The 20,229-nt window shown below is 34.3% G+C and overlaps 1 protein-coding gene across 20 annotated transcripts in view; it reads left to right on the top strand.

The window, feature by feature from the left end:
- The window catches only part of CAMK2D (calcium/calmodulin dependent protein kinase II delta), a 313,697-nt gene that overhangs the window by 275,871 nt on the left and 17,597 nt on the right, over positions 1-20,229 (top strand). The gene's annotated exons all lie outside the window — the stretch shown is intronic.

The raw sequence follows: 20,229 nt of genomic DNA, 5'->3' as shown, positions 1-20,229 counted from the left end.
CATGGGCTTTAATTCTGTAGGTGGCATTAGTAAGACATGGTCTTGGATAACTGTATTATTCATGTTGTAGAAATAAAGAAGCTGGAAATTCTCAGGTCAGGGAGACATCTAGGCAATTGAGGAAATAAAAATACCTATAAACCACAAGTTGCCAGTCACCTATGCTGACTTTTCCTCTTTGGTTGAATAGAACAGCTGATTCTATTAAAGTGTACTCTCTATTTATATTTCAGTGCACTGACCTAAGTCTGCTAGAGGTAGTCAGTCATTTTTTTTCTTTTTACAGTGGAAAGGTGGAGAGCTGTGTCGAGGACATTGTTCAGTAGGTCTATTCATCTCACTCTTGCCCCTGAGCTAAAATTTGAACACAAGTAATTTTATGAATCATTGATGCCAGTCGCATTAGATAAAGAGATTTTTTTTAACCAAATAAGCAGATATCCCATTTAGCTTTATCAGTGATTCAGAAAGCATCATCTTTGTAAGTTGGATTCATTAGCTCTTTCAGCCAAGCAAAATGTTTATATGACTTGATACATTCTTCTCTTGGGCAAGAATCAGAGAGGGGAAATAAAGTGGCATTAGCCACTAGAGAGACTGAATCTTTAAACAGCTGAATGATATTAGAATAACAGCACCTCGGTATGTGTAGTTCATCCTAATAAACCTATTCCTTGGTGATCACAAGCAGGGTTTTAATAAGCAGTCTTTCTCACCTAAATTTGACTCTTTACTAGGTTTTGGTTTAGGATGATCGGTATTAATCCTATGTAAATATCAACATGTAAACAGAATCTCACCTTATAGTTTATATTTTTGATGAAATAAAATTATATCAGCACTCCTCAGAAAACTGTTCTCTTCAAATCACAACAATAATATTGATTTCATTTTGTCTCTGGGATCTCACAAATTGAGTTAGTATTTGTCTTTATGGTTACATGCTGAGACTATACATAGCAAATGTTAGAGCAATTAAGCATGATACTGAGATAGAAATGTCCAGTTGATTACTGAGCCCAAAGTGCTTTGGTTTATTTCCTTGAATTCAATAACTAAGTTATTTAAGTTTCTGCTTAATTCTCCTTGTGTGGATGTGGCCACAGAGTCACAGATATAACACATTAGGCATCATTTGTATGCTCTGTAAGACCCACACAGCTCTTTGGTGGCTAACATTTTTTAAATATTGAATGATATAAGAAACCTTTCAGAATAGAAGACACTTTAAGAAACCACCCAGGCCATGATTCTGACTACAAGACAGGTGGCATATAAATTGTCACGTATATTTTTAATGTAGTTATTGTGCTAGTGATATGCTTGTGTGGGAATCTCTTCATTAATCAGTACACAGGCCTTCAGAAAGACCCTAATTGATTTCTTCATTTGTACAACCATGTTCTTTTTCTCTTTACCTCAGAGTTTGCTATAGCTATGGGTAGTTTGGTAGAGAATATTTATTGACCAGCTCTGTTAGAACCCAAATTTACCTGTATATCTAAGCTCTAAGAACTCAGGCCATCAGTTATATAACCTGACCAAAGCCACACCCTCTCTATAAAACCATATCCTTTATACAAAATTGGGTGTCTTTCTTCCCACATACACTTGACAGTAACTTTGTTATCAGGGTAAAACACTAGACTTTTCAACATATTCTCAAACGCATAATCTCCCAGCACACTCCTGCATGCAGTCACATGTTCCATCCATTCCTGGTGGCTGTCCCACCTAACACTAGCACCTAGACTTGAATTGTTTAATGGTGGCATATCATCCCTAGAATACTACAGCACATGCTTCCCATGCCAGTGTAGTGCACATTCTGTCCACTCCCCAAGGACCAACCTGGCAGTGACAGTTGTACACCCTCTCTACTGTAAAGGAACATAGTGGGGAATATTAACACATCGTGGTGACCTAGCCAAAGGAAGAAATGAGGTTAAACCAATGGCAGAATACCTTTTTCTGGCCTTCTCAAGGTGGCGGGGTTGGGGGGGGGGGGGGCGGAGAAGGTAGATAGGCTAACTGCTCTTAAAGAAGGTGGAAGATAGAAGTCATAGTAGATTGGTAGTCCTTCACTTTCAGGAAAACCTAGAGCATCTAGAAAGCCAGGATTTTGAAAAGATCATTTTCTTTGAGCTATCTTTATTAGTTTCTGTTCAAAATGGCCTTTGGTTTTCAAAAGGCCCCAATCTGTGTTATTCTTGAGCTGTATCTAGGCTACCTCAGTTTCTTCATTCAGCAAATATTTTTTTGAATGCCTACTGTTTGCCTGAGCTCCACATCTTTTGGTGAACTAGTCTTATTCAAGAGCTTTCAGCAACTCAGAGTCAAGACATTCTTTACGCTTTACGGAAAGCTTTTATGCTATGATTTAGGCTGTTTCTCTCGTTTAATTCAATAAATATAAAGAAAATATGCTTTAAAAAGTGAGACCCAAGAAAAATGGTATTTTATATCTAAAAGTCATTTTATTTTTCATTTTTTAAAAAATCTTCAGCATTTAGTTACAACCATAACATTTCCCTTCCCAAGCTCACGGTCATCCTAAGGAATTTGCATTCTTTTACAACTCTTCTTTATAAAAGCTTCTCAAGTTTGCTGTTTTCTCTCCCCAAGGCAATGTGGACTTCCTAGTGTGGATTTTTTGAGCCATTCCCTAATTTTGTCGTATATTCAAAACCGAATATTATCTTTAATGCTACGTCTGTAAACTCATCAGGAAACTCAGTGTAATGGAAGGACACTATTGGCTTAAAAATAAAAAGGGGTCTTAATGAGGCATAGTTATTACTACCCATAAACAAACAAAATAAGTTTTCCTATTAGAGTTTACTGGTGTTCTCAAAATATGAATTTTTTAGGTCTAAAATTATTGAAATAGTCGTTCCATTTTGAATACATTTCTAGTAAAACATTTTCGTTAATTTGTGTTAAAAACAGCTATCATCATTGGCCTTTAGTTAGTAGATGGCAACACTAACAGTGAAGCTCTCTAGGATTATGGATGTCCTTAAAGCCAGTGATGTGTAGTAATGGTCCTCTCAGCACTGTCTACATTTGAAGACCGTCCTTTGGTTTGTGGCTGTAGCCAGTTTGCAGGGCCTGTCACTGTATGCCACAATTTCTCTCCACCTCATAACCTGCCCGACACCATTGCTCAGAGTCAGTTACTTCTTCCTGATGGGTATGCATCGGTTTGGTCCATCTGCTGCTCTTTCCCAGAGTTCCAGAGTTGCGTGACACATGTCGAAGTTGGGCTCCTCTGTGCCCTTATGTCATTTCTGTCACTCACCCTGCTTCCAGCATCTCATTACATTGAGCAGCTGCTTGGATCTCTTGCTGCATTTCATCTTTCTTGTGGGTCTAGACCATAGGAGTTCTGTACAGCAAGCAGAAATGTGTCGCTATCAGCCTGTGTGTGGGGACTTCATTCTAGTTTATCCTCTTTTTCCTTTTGCTGAAAAATAGATGATGACAATGAACTTGCATAGAATGTTTGTAAAAGGCCCAGTTAAGGGCAAGGGTGTTGACACCTTTATCACTTGTATGGGGCCTGGTATTTGAGGACATCTGGATTTCAAAGTCTTGGCTACTCTACACAATCACTTGATTAATGAGCTTTTTGTGTATTTCTTTGTAAATGTGTACATTAGTGGACAATGTGATGACTAAATACTCAGATTCAACTATTCTTAAGTTATCTTTTCAACAGAAGACCGTCATTGCTGGGTAGGATTCCCTGAGGCAGATGATCAGGCGATACCAATCTTCCTCAGATTCCCCTGCAGTAACTCAGCACTTGTTTTACATGCTTTTCTCCCTTCAAGCGAGTCTGCAAATCAAGAAACTTCTGGTTATTTTATTTAAGAACCTTTGATAATTGTGTCATTCCATTAGGTTAAAAGTGTCTTAGAAGATCTGTAGTGCAGTGCATAATAACTTCTTTCAGGTTTCTAATCCAAAATTTGATTTTTAAAAGGGTTTATTTAGAAAAATTCATGTCTGTATGTATGTGTGTATCTTCCTGTCGATCCTTTAACTTTTAAATCAGGATCAATAACTTATAGAACTGATGCAGAATTTATTCTGCTCTACCACCAATATAAAATAACTTCATTTTTTCTTTATTGTTCTTTTTGACATTCCTTTATTTTACCTCCGTACTCATTCATAATTTCTCATTTAGTCTTTGCCTTCTGCTATGTTTGTATCTTAAATTTGTCAGTGACAGCCTCAGGCTTCTTTAGCCATGCCGACAAAATACAGGATCAAAACCACTGCCAACTCTAGCTTAAAACAAAGTCCTAAATCGAAAGGAACAAAACCAATAAAAACATGTAACCATTCATTTCATCATTAGGAAAACATAGGCTCATTCTATGTTAATAGATTTTCACCAAAGTTTCCATAAATGGCTTTCTTAGAAAGTTTGCAAAACCCTGCATACACCTTTAGAAAACAATGGAGCATTATTTTATTAAATAATGCATAAATTCTAAATCATGTATGTTCTAAGACTCCTCCTACCTTAATTTTTGGATTTTTTTTTTAAGGTTAAAATATTGTGTTTACAAAACATGCTTTTCATAATGTTTATATAGAGACTGGGCTACAGGTTTAGTTAGCATTTTTACGGACAAAGCGTTGTGACATAGAAAACAGATTAATGTATGGCATTTTGGCCAGGTTTGGCTCTCCCATAAGACAAAACAGGGTAATTTATTCTAACATACTTTTCTAATACTCATATTTAAAATGACCACCAAGGATCCATATCAGGGCACGACTTGTTAGCTAAATTAACAATTGCCTTTCAGAATTGAAACCTAAAAATATTTGCTAATTGCTGTATTTTTTTGTATATTATTCCTTGAAAACAGATAAACTCCTGTTAAAATTTTATTTTTACATTCACTTTATTTTAGTATTTTTAATGTTATTTTATTTTCATTCAGGTATAGTTAACATACAGTGTTATATTAGTTTCAGGTATAAAATACAGTGATCCAATACCTCCATACATTACCCAGTGCTTGTCATGACAAGTGCCCTCCTTAATCCCCATCACCTATTTCACGCATCCCCCCACCCAGCTCCCCTCTGGTGACCATTAGTTTGTTCTCTATAATTAAGTCTGTTTCCTGGTTTGTCTCTCCCCCTGACCTTTCTCTCTCTCTCTCCCTCTTTTTCCTTCCTTTGCTTGTTTGTTTCGTTTCTTAAACCTCAAATATGAGTGAAATCATATGGTATTTGTCTTTCTCTGACTTGCCTTGTGCAAAAGTGTTTTTGTTTGATGTAGTCCTGATAGTGTAGTTTTGCTTTTATTTCCTGTGCCTCAGGAGACATGTTTAGAAAAACATTGCTATGTGGATGGAATTGGAAGGTATTATGCCGAGTGAAATAAATCAGTCATAGAAGGACAGATATCATATATTTGCACTCATATGTGGATCTTGAGAAATTTAAGAGAAGACCGTGGGAAAACGGAAGGAAAAAAAATAGTTACAAACAGAGAGGGAAGGAAGCAAACCATAAGAGACTTTTAAATACAGAGAACAAACTGAGGGTGGATGGGGGGGGGGTGGAGAGGGGAAATGGGTGATGGGCATTGAGGAGGGCACTTGTTGGGATGAGCACTGGGTGTTGTATGTAAGTGACGAACCACAGGAATCTACCCCAAAAACCTAGAGCACACTTTACACACTGTATGTTAGCCAATTTGACAATCAATCAATCAATCAATCAATCGAAATTTTGGACAAAAAAAAAATATTGCTATGGCCAATCTCAGAGACATTACTGCCAGGATGTTTATGGCATCAGGTCTCACATTTAGCTCTTTAATCCATTTTGAGTTTATTTTTGTGTATGGTATAAGAAAGTGGCCAAGTTTCATTCTTTTGCATGTTGCTGTCCAGTTTTCCCAACACCATTTGTTGAAGAGACTGTTTTTTTTCCCCATTGGATATTCTTTCTTGCTTTGTTGAAGATTAGTTAATCATATAATTGTGGGTTCAATTCCGGGTTTTCTGTTCTATTCCATTGATCTGAGTGTCTCTTTTTGTGCCAGTACCATACTGTTTTGATTACTATAGCTTTGTAATATAACTCAAGGCCTGGAATTGTGATACCTCTAGTTTTGTTTTTCTTTTTCAAAATTCCTTTGGCTGTTTGTGGTCTTTTGTGGTTCTATATAAATTATAGGATTTTTTGTTCTATCTCAGTGAGAAATGCTGTGTTTGTATTTTGATAGGGATTGCATAAAGCCTGTAGATCGCTTTGGGTAATACAGATATTTTAACAATATTTGTTCTTCCAATCCATGAGCATAGAATGTCTTTCTATTTCTTTGTGTCATCTTCAATTTCCTTTATCAATGTTTTATATTTTTCAGAATACAGGTCTTTCACCTCTTTGGTTTATCCTTTGGTATCTATTATTTGGGGGCAATTGCAAATGGGATTGTTTCCTGAATTTTTCCTTTTGCTTCATTATTAGTGTATAGAAGTGCAACAGATTTCTGTAGGTTGAATTTGTATCCTGTGATATTGCTGAATTCATATATCAGTTCTGGTAGTTTTACGTGGAGTCTTTAAGGATTTCTATACATAGTGTCATGTCATCTGCAAATAGTGAAAATTTTACTTCTTCCTTACCAGCGTGGATGCCTTTTCTTTCTTTTTGTTGTCTAATACCTGTGGCTAGGACTTCTACTACAATGTTGAATAAAAGTGTTGAGAGTGGACATCCTTGTCTTTTTCCTGACCTTAGGAGGAAAGCTCTTAGTTATCCCCCCACTGTGGGTTTTTCATATATGGCCTTTATTATGTGGAGGTATGTTCCCTCTAAACCTACTTTGTTGAGGGTTTTTATCATGAATAGGTGTTGTGCTTTGTCAAATGTATCTGCATCTATTGAAATAAGCATATGGTTTTTTTCTTTCATTTTCTTATTGATGTGACATATCACATTGATTGATTTGCGAATATTGAACCACCCTTTCATTCCAGGAATAAATCTCACTTGATTGTGGTGAATGATTTTTTTAATGTATTGTTGGATTCAGTTTGCTAGGACAGTATTTTGTTGAGGATTTTTGCATCTGTGTTCATCACAGATATTGGCCTGTAGTATGTTTTTTGTGTATTTATCTACTTTTGATATCAGGATGATAGTGACCTCATAGAATTTGGAAGTTTTTCTTCTATTTTTTGGAATAGTTTGAGTAGAAAAGGTATTAACTCTTCTTTAAATGTTTGGTAGAATTCACCTGTGAAGCCAGGTGGTCCTGGACTTTATTTGTTGGGAGTTTTTTTATTGCTGATTCAGTCTCTTGCCTGGTAATCGATGTATTCAGATTTTCTATTTCTTCCTTCTTTAGTTTTGATAGGTTAAATGTTTCTAGATATTTATCCATTTTTTCTAGATTGTCTAATTTGTTGGTGTACAGTTTTCATAATATTCTCTTACAATTTGTATTTCTGCAGTGTTGTTATTTCTCCTCTTTCATTAGAGATTTTGTTTATTTGAGTCTATTCTCTTTCTCTCTCTCCCTCTTTGAGGAGTCTTGCCAGAGGTTTATCAATTTTGTTCATCTTTTCATAGAACCAGGTCCTGCTTTCATTGATCTGTTCCTTTTTTTTTTTTTTTTTTTTTTAGTTTCCATATGTTTTATTTCTTCTGTAATCTTTATTATTTCCTTCTTCCTACTGGTTTCAGGGTGTGTGTGTGTGTGTGTGTGTGTGTGTGTGTTGTTTTTGTTTTTGTTTCTATAGCTCCTGTAGGTGTAATCTTAGGTTTTTCTTCCTTCTTGTGGTATAAACTTCCCTCTCAGAACCACTTTTTCTGCATCCCAAAGGTTTTGAACAGTTTTGTTCTCATTTCTGTTTCTTTCCGTATACTTTTTGATTTCTTTGATTAATTTCCATATCATAATTAAACTATCAGTTTTTTTAGCTTTGAATTCATTTTAATAATTCAAAGCTTAAACATCTAGCATATACTATTCATAGATAATTACTTTATATGGAAGTTAACAGTATAAGAGGTAATGAGACTCACAATTTATATAATCAAAAATTTCATAGTCAATAAGATCTAATTTACATTATAATATAGTTGCATATGTATTAAGTGTAAAACTTTGTCTTTTTTTACATTTACCTATATTTCCCATTACCTAATAAAAATGGTGCCATAAGCAGCTTAATTTAAAGTTATCTTCAAGTTTTAAAGTATTTTATTACTTTCTCTGTCTCCCTTACGTTTTCAGATTGTAACTTTATTATTTTTTTTAATGATGTAAAAAATATTAGCAAGGATCTGATTGGAATCCAGAGTTTATACTCTTGTTTGTACTTCTTTTATCTAACTTACTTAAAACATGTTGCATAACTTCTCTGTGGCTCAATCTTTCCCAGGTCACATAATTTAAATACTGAAATCAATAATACAGAGTTGTAAGGTTTTTATCAACCCTACTTTAATACAATAGATTTTTATGAAGTCTCATATTTTAAAGTGTCCGCAATTACACATTATAAAATAGTATAAATATAGATGTTATAAGCTATTCAAAACAATTATAAAAAGACATTCAGGAATAAAGTTGAATTCAGGAATAAATTGCTGCAGTTTTATGGAATATTATTACAATGGGAAAATATGGTCCACTAAACTATATGTTCAAAATGTTATCATAGCACTGATGGACTGTAAAATTAGTACTTTAAACACATCCCAGCAAGAATTATTATGGGGCTGTATTTCATGTTTTTAAGGTATCTACTATCTACAATTACTTTAAATATCTAAACTTATTTTACCTCATACATTTCTATGCAGAAACTATAATTATTTATATTTTATTAGCTATAAATTTATATAATTCTGAAATTATTTATTAGGATAAAATACTTTAATGAAATACTATTTCCTTTGCTGAGTTTGTATTATTTTATGTCTCGATCATTTAGTGATTCTTCTTGTAAATCAATGAAATGGCTTTTTTTTTTTTTTTTTTTTTTTTGGTATGGACTTCTGCTCAAATCCCTTTGATTTGTTCAGGAGGCATTAAGTCTAAGGCAGTCAAATAAATAAATCTGAGTTCTGTGCATTTTTACTATTTTACCTGGTTACAGGTCATTCCATTTCAGACCATGTTAAGTGGAGATATTATAAGAAGAAGCAGAGAAGGTATTACTGAATGAAAGAGCTTAATGGAAGCGATTATGTAGAAGTAAAGGATTTTTTTTTTGCATCTTGAATAGTGGTATTTTCATTATTCAATTCAAATAGTCAATGAATACTCTGTAGGTACCTCCAGTGTAAGATGTACTAAGTAAGCACTTAGCCACATTTCTTGCCCTGGTGAGTGAGTCTATAAAAGACAAAGACAATTCTGCATGATAACATACCTTCTTTGTTTCTGGCTGGTATTTAGATAATTATAAAAGAAAGAATAATATGTTCACTAAAAAACAAATATAAGGACACAGCTAGAGTCATATGTGAGCAATACAGAAAATTTCAGATGCATGTAACACATGTAATTCCTAACAAAGAGACCACTGTTTGGATCCAGTTTTGTTTTTTAGAAAAAAATTATTGAGCACCGTTTGTGTGCTGGATTTGATAGACTAGGCTGAGGCTAAAAAGGCTTACATTTTTCCTTATGGAGTTATCAGTCTTATAGTATCCTCTTTAATGAAATTATACCTGGGTACATTTCCCCAGTGAATGGCTATTTTTGCATTAAAATTTTATTCTGTGTTAAAGACAATTTCTTCCAGGATACATGAATAAAATGTACTTAGTGAATTAGTCTGTCAGTTTTCTTCCTTTCTTTCCATATATATATATATATATATATATATATATAGTATTATATATTATATATATAATATTGTATTATATATATTATAATATAATATATTATATAATATTGTAATATATATATATATATATATATATATATATATATATATATATATATATGATGGTATAACATTTTTTTCCTGGCCAGTGTTGTTTAGCAGAATTTGCCCACCCATTATATTAAAATAAGCATTGTAGTTGATACAGAAAGACTGATTTAATTGTTGGGATTGCAGTGATTTGTTTTATGGTGATAAAATGAATGTCCCTGCTAGAGCCATATTATTCTTAATCACTTATATGTGGGTACTATAGCACCCAAAGGAAACAATTTGCAATATGCAAGTACCTTTGGATGTTTGGTTTGATCTCTTTAGATTAGATGAGAAAATTTAAAAACTACACTTGGGTTTGAACATGCCTAAACTATTCAATTGTGTTTTCTTTAAAAAGAAACCTACATCATACTATCAGTGCAAGTCTGCAGTGTTTTGATGTAATTGCATTATTCCTATATATCATGTCTCCAACCTTTTTTCATATATCTGTGATGAAGTGCCTCTATGAAAACTGAACTTGATATGCCTATGGTATATTCTAGTTCCTTTAATACTCCCAGGTCATCATCTTAGAACTTTCTTTGTCAAAAAAATAAATAAATAAATAAAACTTTCTTTGTCTCCTCAGTTTTGCTTATACACCCTGCATTCAGTCTATCAGTCTATCAGCAAATCCAACGGACTCCCCTTTCAAAATACACACATTTTTTTCCCACTTGACAGCTGCTCACTAACTCTACTCCCACCACCCTGGTCCAAGATAGTATTATCTTTTGGCCATATTATTGATGTGACTTCTTATCCAGTCTACTTGCTTTAGCATTACTTGATTATAGTTTATTCACAACATAGTAGTCAGGGTGACACTTTCAATATATATCAGATTGTATAATGTTTCCACTCTGTATTTTCTAGTGACTGCCAAAGCCATTTTATTATCTTCTTTTTTACTTTTTATTTTTATCCCAGTATAGTTAACATACAGAGTGTTATATTAGTTTCAACATAGTGTGCCAAAGCCCTTTTAGAATTGAACGTCCCTCCATGATGAGAACTTCCACCAGCCATGCCTTCCTTTACCATCTGGCCTCATCTCATGTTATATACCTCAGGAACACTATTCCTGAAATGTATCAAGCAGGTTCCTGCCTTAGGGCCTTTTCATTTGCTGTCCCCTGCCTGTTATGTCTTGATACACATTCCATGTTGCTTGCTGCCTCCTCTTTTTATGTCTCTGATTAAATGATACCCTCTCAGACTTTGATGACCCTGCTTTAAATTGTGCCTTCAAATCCAGCCAATTCCATTCTTCTTCTCTGCTTTGCTTTTCCCCTAGTACTTTATATTATGTGAAATATTTATTTTACTTATTTGTTTAATGTCTCTCTCTTCCTTTACTAGAACGTAAGTTTCTTCAGGGCAGAGATTTTTGTTTTGTCCCCTGCTGTATCTGCAGTATCTAAACCAGTGTTTGGTAATAATAGGAATAATAAATATTAAATTGATAGAGGAAGGAAGTATGGTGGATACCAACCATGCCCTGTCCTACCAGCCAATAAAATGACAATACTTTCAAAGTTATGATCTCTCCATTTTTATCTTCATGGGTTTTTATGCAGATGCTCTGTGCCCCTCCCCCCATAATTTAGGAGCTAAAAATAAATTGCAAATGTAAAAAGTAACTCACTTACGATCCTCTTCCTTGTTTGGATGGCACATGTGCTTTGATGTCAAACATATTATGTTTGAATCTCAGCCCAGCCTTTGATGGGCTGTGTAATCCAACCCTTTATATAAACCTCTCTGAGTCGTATGTACATTAGAGATGATAGTATCTCAATACTTAACTTTTTATTTTTTACCTTCAAAAGTAGTTTGATATGCTTTATCCTAACAATAATAACAATAATAAAGCATGGTAATGTTCACTAGAGAGATTGTTAGTTAAATGCCTGGTATAATGTCTATCTCATGAGAGCTGCTTAGTGAAATTATATTATTTCTGGCCATTCTTTCCTATGAGTAGATGATATAAGCACCAAGGCTCACAATTAAAAGAGACCATGAATCTAAAGGGACCTGTTTGTTGTTTTTTTTTTTATTTTAGAATCAGTGTTTCTATTTCCTAAGCCATTTATTTCAGACAAGTGGGTAAAGATTTATAATTGTTAAGATCATTTATAGAATTCAGCCAACTTATATACATAAACATAAAAGCTGCCCAAGTACAGAAATATTCATTTTTTGCTTTACAATAAAAGTTCCTACTTTTTGAAAAGGGTTTTATTAAAGAAAGAGTATACTTTTGACTTTTGGTGAATTTTCAAGGTAGATTATGTTAATGTTAATTCACTGTTTTTTCCCTCCATGGTACCATATGCTAGACACTCAATAGATTAATAAATTATTTATGAGGTTTTTGCCATAAGTTAATTTTGTTTGAACACTTAAAATTTTGAGTTCAGAGACATACTTTGTTTGTAATTAAACATAAATGTATTAATGATTCAGCCTTCCCTCATCTAAACCAATCTTTTTATGTTTTCAAGTATTTTGAAAAATTTGCTCAGTTTTGGGGTGCTTGGATGGCTCAGTCGGTTAAGCATCCAACTTTGGTTCAGGCCATGATCTCGCAATCTGTGAGTTTCGAGCCCCATGTCAGGCTTTGTGCTGACAGCTCGGAGCCTAGAACCTGCTTTGGATTCTGTGTCTCCCTCTCTCTCTCTCTCTCTGCCCCTCCCCTGCTCATGCCTCTGTCTCTGTCTTTCGCTCAAAAGTAAATAAACATAATTTTTTTTTAATTTGCTCAGTTTTGGCTGTCTTGATTATTCTTGTTGAGAGTAAAAGCATATAGACTGTTTTCCACAAAAGTAAAATATATATTTACAAAGAAGCATATATGTGCAAAATTATTACATACTTATCAAGCAAAATGTCTCAAGAAACATTACATAAAATATCCCTCTTGGAGACTGTAACCTCTTGATAGAAGTTAACGGATCAAGTGTGAGAGACCTATTTGTCTTTTTGTTAAATAATTTATTACAGGATCATTGATTTCTTTAGCATCACTACATGTGGTTATTTAGAGTGTATCTATCTAGCAAAACACAGATGGAAAATGTTAAGGAGAGAATTTTGGATTTTAGGAAGTTTGAGTAATAGACAAAAACCCCATTGCCATTATGTATTTTCAAATTTAAAAAGCAAAAAAAAGAAAAAAATGCTGCTCCAAAATGTCATTTGTTTATAATTTGAACTAGGGAATATCTTCAGTTGGGAAAATAACTTGTGGTGGTATCTATTTTGAGTATGTTTTTATTCTATACCTATCTTGCTTTACTCAGAAGTCTAGTATTCTAATCAAATATTGTACCACATTATATAAAGTTAAGGTGAATAAAATGTAAAGATATTCCTGAACAGTAGATAAATAACCTCTGAAAAGATTAATGATCTTTAATGACAGAAAAGGCAGCTTACTTTAAAGAGACTGCTATGACTTTTTAAAGATATTTTTGTCAGTGTAGAAACAGTGTGAGTATATGAGATTGTGTATTTTAAATCTTTCTTCAAGAAATAGCTCTTCATTCATAATTTTGCACATAAACAGAGCAGGGTAAGGTGGAATTTAATAATGTCATTTAGGGGCGCCTGGGTGGCTCAGTCGGTTAAGCATCCAACTTCAGCTCAGGTCATGTTCTCACAGTCCATGAGTTCGAGCCCCATGTCGGGCTCTGTGCTGACAGCTCAGAGCCTGGAGCCTGCTTTGGATCCTGTGTCTCCCTTTCTCTCTGCCCCTCCCCTGCTCATGCCCTATCTCTCTCTGTCTCAAAAATAAATAAAAACATTAAAATTTTTTTTAATAATATCATTTAAATAAACAGCTAATAAAAATGAAATGTGGTGTTTACTTGTTATGGAGGATAAAACAAACAAAAAAAACAAGACAAAAAGATGGGTTTTGGATGAAGGTCTGAATCTGTCCCAGAGTTGGTATCCTTAGAGTCTATACTAGAATTTTCTAACATGATCAGGGTTGTGAGTTATTGGAGAATTTCCTCATCAGTGTTATTTAAGTTATACCTCATTTCTCATCATGTTGTGTTGTGTAATCTGTTGATACAAATGTTAGAGATAATTTTTAAAGATGTTTATGGTGGTCTGCCCTGCTGAACTTCAAGTCAGTATCTCCATGTTAACTCAAAATTATTCTCTATGAAAGATTCTTACTATTATCTTAATCTCATTTATCATTATATAGATATGAATTTTATATGTGTGGACTGTTGATTACTCACCAAACAACCTGAATGGTGTATTTGATGAATGTTCATCATTTGAATTCAACAGATAAAGGCAAAGCAATATTCCCTACTCAAAAATGTACCCATTCTAAGTTACATTTTATAATAATGTGTTAATTTAAGATAATTTACTTTATAATACGTGCTAGAATAAAAGTGACAGTAATATGTTCTGAAATATATGGTTCATAAATTATTGTACTCACGTTGGTTAAACAAAGAATAATTTTACTGGTTTGTAAAATTTGGTCAAGATTTTACAGCAAGTACTTTTACATTACTTTCCTAAGCTGAATTTAGCACAGAATATCCCAGAGCTGAACTGATTATAGAGTGCCAATATGAGGAATCACTTTAATAAAAAGCATTTGCTATGAGAACTCACTTAAGAACTTCTGGTCTGATAGGATATTTTTACCTTTCCAAATTAAGCTTTGAAAAATGTAGTAACGAATCACAGAAATGACTCTTGGTCCTAGAAGTCTTACCAGTGCAATCTGTCAAATGCATGGGGACATCAAAAGAGTTATAGGAATTTATAACATTTTGTGAGAGGGACTGTGTGTGTGTGTGTGCATGCGCGTGTGTGTGTGTGTGTGTGGTGTGTGTGTTGAAAAAAGGAGGTATATGTAAGTAATTTTCCTCTAAGTAAGTTTTCCAAGTTGTGACAAAACATTGTAAATTTATATCCAAACTGACTGCAGCTCCGCCTTTTCACTGCAGTGGTCTTGCATCTCAGAAGGCAACAGTGGTCACATGTATATAGGCACATATGTTACATTGAATGCTGCCTTTGGATGCCATAGACAAACTGACTTATCAAGAGAGTCTATCATTATTCCACAATTTTCGAAATTAAAAATATCTCCTCATTTATGTTATTTGTCCTATAAACTTGTTACACTAGTTCCCTAATTTACTATTGATTAGAGAGACTATAGAACTCTTGAATTATGTATGAGTGCGATTGTATTCTATGATATGTTTTGAAAATTGTCCTCTCTCTTCCCATTTCACTGGACCTCATCTGCCCTTTCAGTTCTCATTTATTAATTCTGGAAGCTATGGATTGGATAATGATAGACTTTGTAATGAAAGCACAGCCACTATTTTTGTAGCTGTTGAAGATGAGAATTAGCTAGAAAGTATGGAGTTTCAATGACAGGCGATGCTGCTACCTATTTGGGGGAATGGTTCAAAATGGGACAAGTAGACGTACTTAATGCTTAGAAAAAAGTGACATGACATTCTTAGAGTTAAAATATCTATACAGTGGTAGGTGATAAAAAAAAAAAAACGCTTTCACTTCAGCCTTACTGAGACAACACTGGTATGAGAAACTTCGAAATATGACTAAGAGTTGTGTGAACATGGAGATAAGGAGAAAAGACTTCAGAAAATCAGATTGGGCTCAATAAATATGGAGGCAGAATACTATTTTTGTGTACTCTTACTGTGTTCAGTCTCAGTCTTTCTCAAAAATCACATCACACTTCAATTAATTTTGGTAGGGTTTTTTGTTTGCTTGCTTTTTATTTTTGCTTTGTGCAAAACAAAGATTTAAAATGGTTTTGGAGTATAGAGAACATGCTGTTAAGTTTATCTTACATTCTTGGTCCCAGGGAGCATTTACAAACCTACCAGTTGAATTATTCAGAAAAGTGTAGTTACAAATAAACTTATCCAAGAATATACTGAATTCTATTTTTTGCTAAATTCAAACTGTATACTTTTTATATAGGAATGGAATAAGTTATTAAAAATAAAATATCAAGCTAAACCACAATAGAAACCATTGGGGGAGAAAAACCTACTCATGACTGCACAGGATTTTAACCCTTCTCTCTCTCTCTCTCTCTCTCTCTCTCTCTCTCTCTCTCTCTCTCTCTCTAATATATATATATATATATATATATATATATATATACACACACACACACACACACACACACACACACACATATACATACTTAGTTCTGGCTATTCATATTGCATAACAGAGCATTAACACTTTGACAATTACTTTTGACCATAAAGACACATGCTTCTTTTGGCTGATATTATGTAAAATTAACTGGAGGGGTTAATTGGACTCATTATAGTTCCAGGGTCTGGGGAAGGCTGGATTTCCTTCTTGTCAAAAAACAAAACAAAACAAAAATTTTCCAGATATTTAAAAATTCTATCTCATTGTCTCCTTTTCAAGTCTGATTATTCTTTTGAGAAAATAACTTTATCACCTTGGTTCTACAGTGGAGGAAACAGATACTCATTGAGAATGCTTAGTATCTTTGTTTCATTCAAGTGTACAAACTTGAATGCTAGTAGACTATGGTTTTTTAAAGATATAATTAATATACAGCATACAGCACTATATAAGTTTATATGTAACAAATGAATTTGGTTTACATATATTGTGAAATGATTACCATAGTAGGTTTAGTTAACACTTAACATCTAATATAGATATAAAAAAAGAAATGTTTAAAAAAGTTTTTTTCTTCTGGTAAGAACTCTTGGGATGGACTTTTGAACAACTTTCACATATACCATCCAACAGTGTTAACTGTAGTCACCACGTTGTACATGACATCCTTAGGACTTATTTACCTTATAACTGCAAATCTGTACCTTTTTTTTCAAGTTTATTTGTTTTGAGAGAGAGAGTGCCAGCAGAGGAGGGACAGAGAGAGAGGAAGTGAATCCCAGGCAGGCTCTGCACTGTCAGCACAGAGCCTGACACAGGGCTCGATCTCATGAACTGGAAGATCATGACCTGAACTGAAATCAAGAGTTGGACACTTAACTGACTGAGCCACCCAGGTGCCCTGCAAGTCTGTACCCTTTGAACATCTCCCTCCAATTCCCCCTTCTCCTATCCCAGTACTGCCTATGGTAACCAGAAATCTGATCTCTTTTTCTGTGAGTTGTTTGTCTGGTTGGGAGATTCCACATATAAGTAAAAGCATACAGTATTTGTCTTCCTCTCTGTGGCTTACTTCACGTAGCATAATGCCCTCAAGTTCGACCCACATTGTTGAGGAGACTGCAGTTTAATCCTCAAGCAATTGATGTGAATCTTTGAACCAGTTTCTTAAAATCTTTTTCTTCCATGTCATCAACTCTTAACTGGAAGTGGTACCACACCTATCTGATTCACACAAATCTTAATACTAAAATACTCAATGGTATTCACAATGTTGTGCTGTTTCTAGCTTCTACAAGTCAGTTGGGGATACCAGAACAGTTATTCAATTGCTTTAATGTGGCTGGACTGAATTCTTCCATATAAGCAAATATTCTACATAACCACATATAGTTTCTCTATACTCTAAAACTTAACGTAAGCCATTTTTAATGAAAGTCTTTATAAGTATACATCCCTTAATTTTTTACAAAAAATAGTAAATATTTTACTTCTTTACATCTAGAATCATTTTAGGAATGACATGGTCGTATTTTGTAACCCAATGATATCCTCACAAACTTTTTTAAAAATGTAAACCTATTTTCACTTATACTAAATGATCCCAATGCTAGAGTTTTTTTGTTTTTAAATATTTGTTAATCATCTATTGCCAAGTCATAGAAATTTAACAGGGCTAAGATTAATAGCACTTCTTCTCCCAATTAACATTTTATGCTTTGAAACTAAGAGCAGTTTTTATAGAGCAAAGTACAAAGATGATTTGAATAATTTAGTTTTGTAATCTTAAGAAACACTAGTGATTAAAGAGCTGAGTAATTGATGTCGTTCAACAGGTGACTTCTGGGTAAGTGAGCTTTACAACAATTCTTGAAAGCATTACTGAGGAGAAATTTGGTAATTTCCAGCTCTTAATTTGAGTAAAATATTCCAGGGTAAACCAGGCAACTCTAAAATCTTTTATGGGCTTGATTTTAAAAGCCAAAATAATAGAAAATATTCTCCTGAATGTTAATACATGAAACTAGTGAAATAAAAATGAAATCACTAAGAAACAAGCTGTTAATTGCATAGGAAATGTGAAACAGCTTAGTTGATAGGCACCTTTTTCTATAAACTACAAATAGCATGAAAATGATCCTAATTTGTATATTTGCCAAAGATAATAACTATTGCTAAGAGTTATTTTCGTTAATGGCAGTGTGGAAAAAGACAATGAAACCATGGGGCACCCAGTTTTGTGAAATCGGTATAATAATTAATTACAACCTTGGCACAGTAATTAAGTAGTCAGTCACCTTGCCAGAGTAAGTTCAAAGGCACTCAGGTGGTTCATTTAAGTTTATTATTTCAAAATATTGAATTAGGCACTGTGGGCTGGAAAGGAACATAGATTAGTGAATTAAACAGATACCTCAGCCAAATAAAGTTCCATCCCTGGCACAGCTTGTGACTTTGCTGGATGACTTGAGCAAGTCACTTAACCTCCCTGTCCTTCAAGTCTCTGGCAGCCAAGTGCCCGATACCTCTGAGATATGTAAAAAGAAGTTAAATTAAATAGAACTATACCTCTTGGCAAAAAGTAAATGAGCAGAATTGCTAATGAGCTAATAGACCCCAAAAAGCTAAAATTTTAATTGTGCAACTTTTGATCATTAAGTAGTCTTTAGGCACAGTTCACTAAAAGATTTCAGTGTATGATACTGTGCTAACATTTTAGTAAAGATCAACTTGCATCTATAAATTCAGTTCATTTCCTAGTCTGAGTTTCACAGTAGACAAGATAGACGCCTGAGTAAGGTTAATTGTCAAGTGGTTTCATCTCAGCAAACTTCTTAATCCAAAATCTATAACTACTGGAAAGTTCAAGCTTGAATAACTAGGATATTTCTCTGAACTCAGTTCTCTTGAAAAGAAATTACAAGTTTAAACATTGGCTAGATATGCCTAGTTTATCTTACTAGATCTATACAAATTACTCTGGCATCTAAAATACCATGGCGTCACACAGAGTGGTCATTCTGCTGATTCTGAGCTATGCAAGATCCGTAAGTGCCCTTTTTTTTTTTTTTAAGGGATTTTGTGGGTTTTTAAGTTTATTTATTTATGACAGAGAGAGAGATAGAGAGACAGAGACAGCGTGAGGGAGCAGGGTGGGGCAAAGAGGGAAAGAGAGAATCCCAAGCAGGCTCCATGCTGTCAGCACAGATCCTGATGCAGAGCTTGAACCCATGAACTGTAAGATCATGACCTGAGCCTAAACCAAGAGTTGGACACTTAACTGACTGAGCCACCCAGGTGCTCCCATAAGTGCCTTTTCAGTTAGCACAGTTACTTTCAAACTGCTGCCAGACGTGATCATCACCAGCATACTTGGCATTTATCTAATGTTTCAAAATGTATATAATATTTTATACACCTCATCTATGTATTCATATGTGCATGCATTTATAGGAATTTATCCAGTGCCAGGTGTTGAAGGTAGAAAACTGTCAAGTCCTGCCTGAGCAGATTTATGAACATCCTGTGATAATGCTTTAGGAAGACTGCAGTATAACCAAAGAGTTGTGAATAGCGCTTAGGAAAGCGCTTAGGAAACCATTATATGGTTAAAGCCAGCAGGAGAGCAGTAAAAGTATTTCAAGAAAAGGAAAGAGAGAACTTCGGAGCAGAATATTGAAGGTTTCCAGACAGAAGAGGGAGAGTTTTCAGACAGAAGAAATGGTAAGAAGAAAGGCAAAACATTATCAAAGAGCCAGGATTAGTTGAGGAAAAGTGAGACACTTGGTGTAGTTATAGAATACGTTATATGGGACTCCTGGGGGAAAAGAAGTGTGAAGAGTCAAAGCTAGAAAAATAAAGTAGGAAGATCTTTCAAGAACAAAGAATATTGGGCTTGGCTTCTAGACAGTGGGGGAAAGGCATGGTTAGCCCTATTCTATAGAGATGATTTTACAACAGTGAGGGGTGGAGAGTGGGAGTGAGTGGGATGTGACCTTGGAGCAGGAGTGGTTAGGAACTTCTATGAGCCTGAATCAGAGAAGTGGCCATT

Source organism: Panthera onca, chromosome B1, assembly GCF_046562875.1.
Source record: "Panthera onca isolate mPanOnc1 chromosome B1, mPanOnc1 haplotype 2, whole genome shotgun sequence".
NCBI classification, from domain to species: domain Eukaryota; kingdom Metazoa; phylum Chordata; class Mammalia; order Carnivora; family Felidae; genus Panthera; species Panthera onca.
Note: the sequence above shows the minus strand (reverse complement) of the source record. Positions and strands in the feature narration are given on the sequence as shown.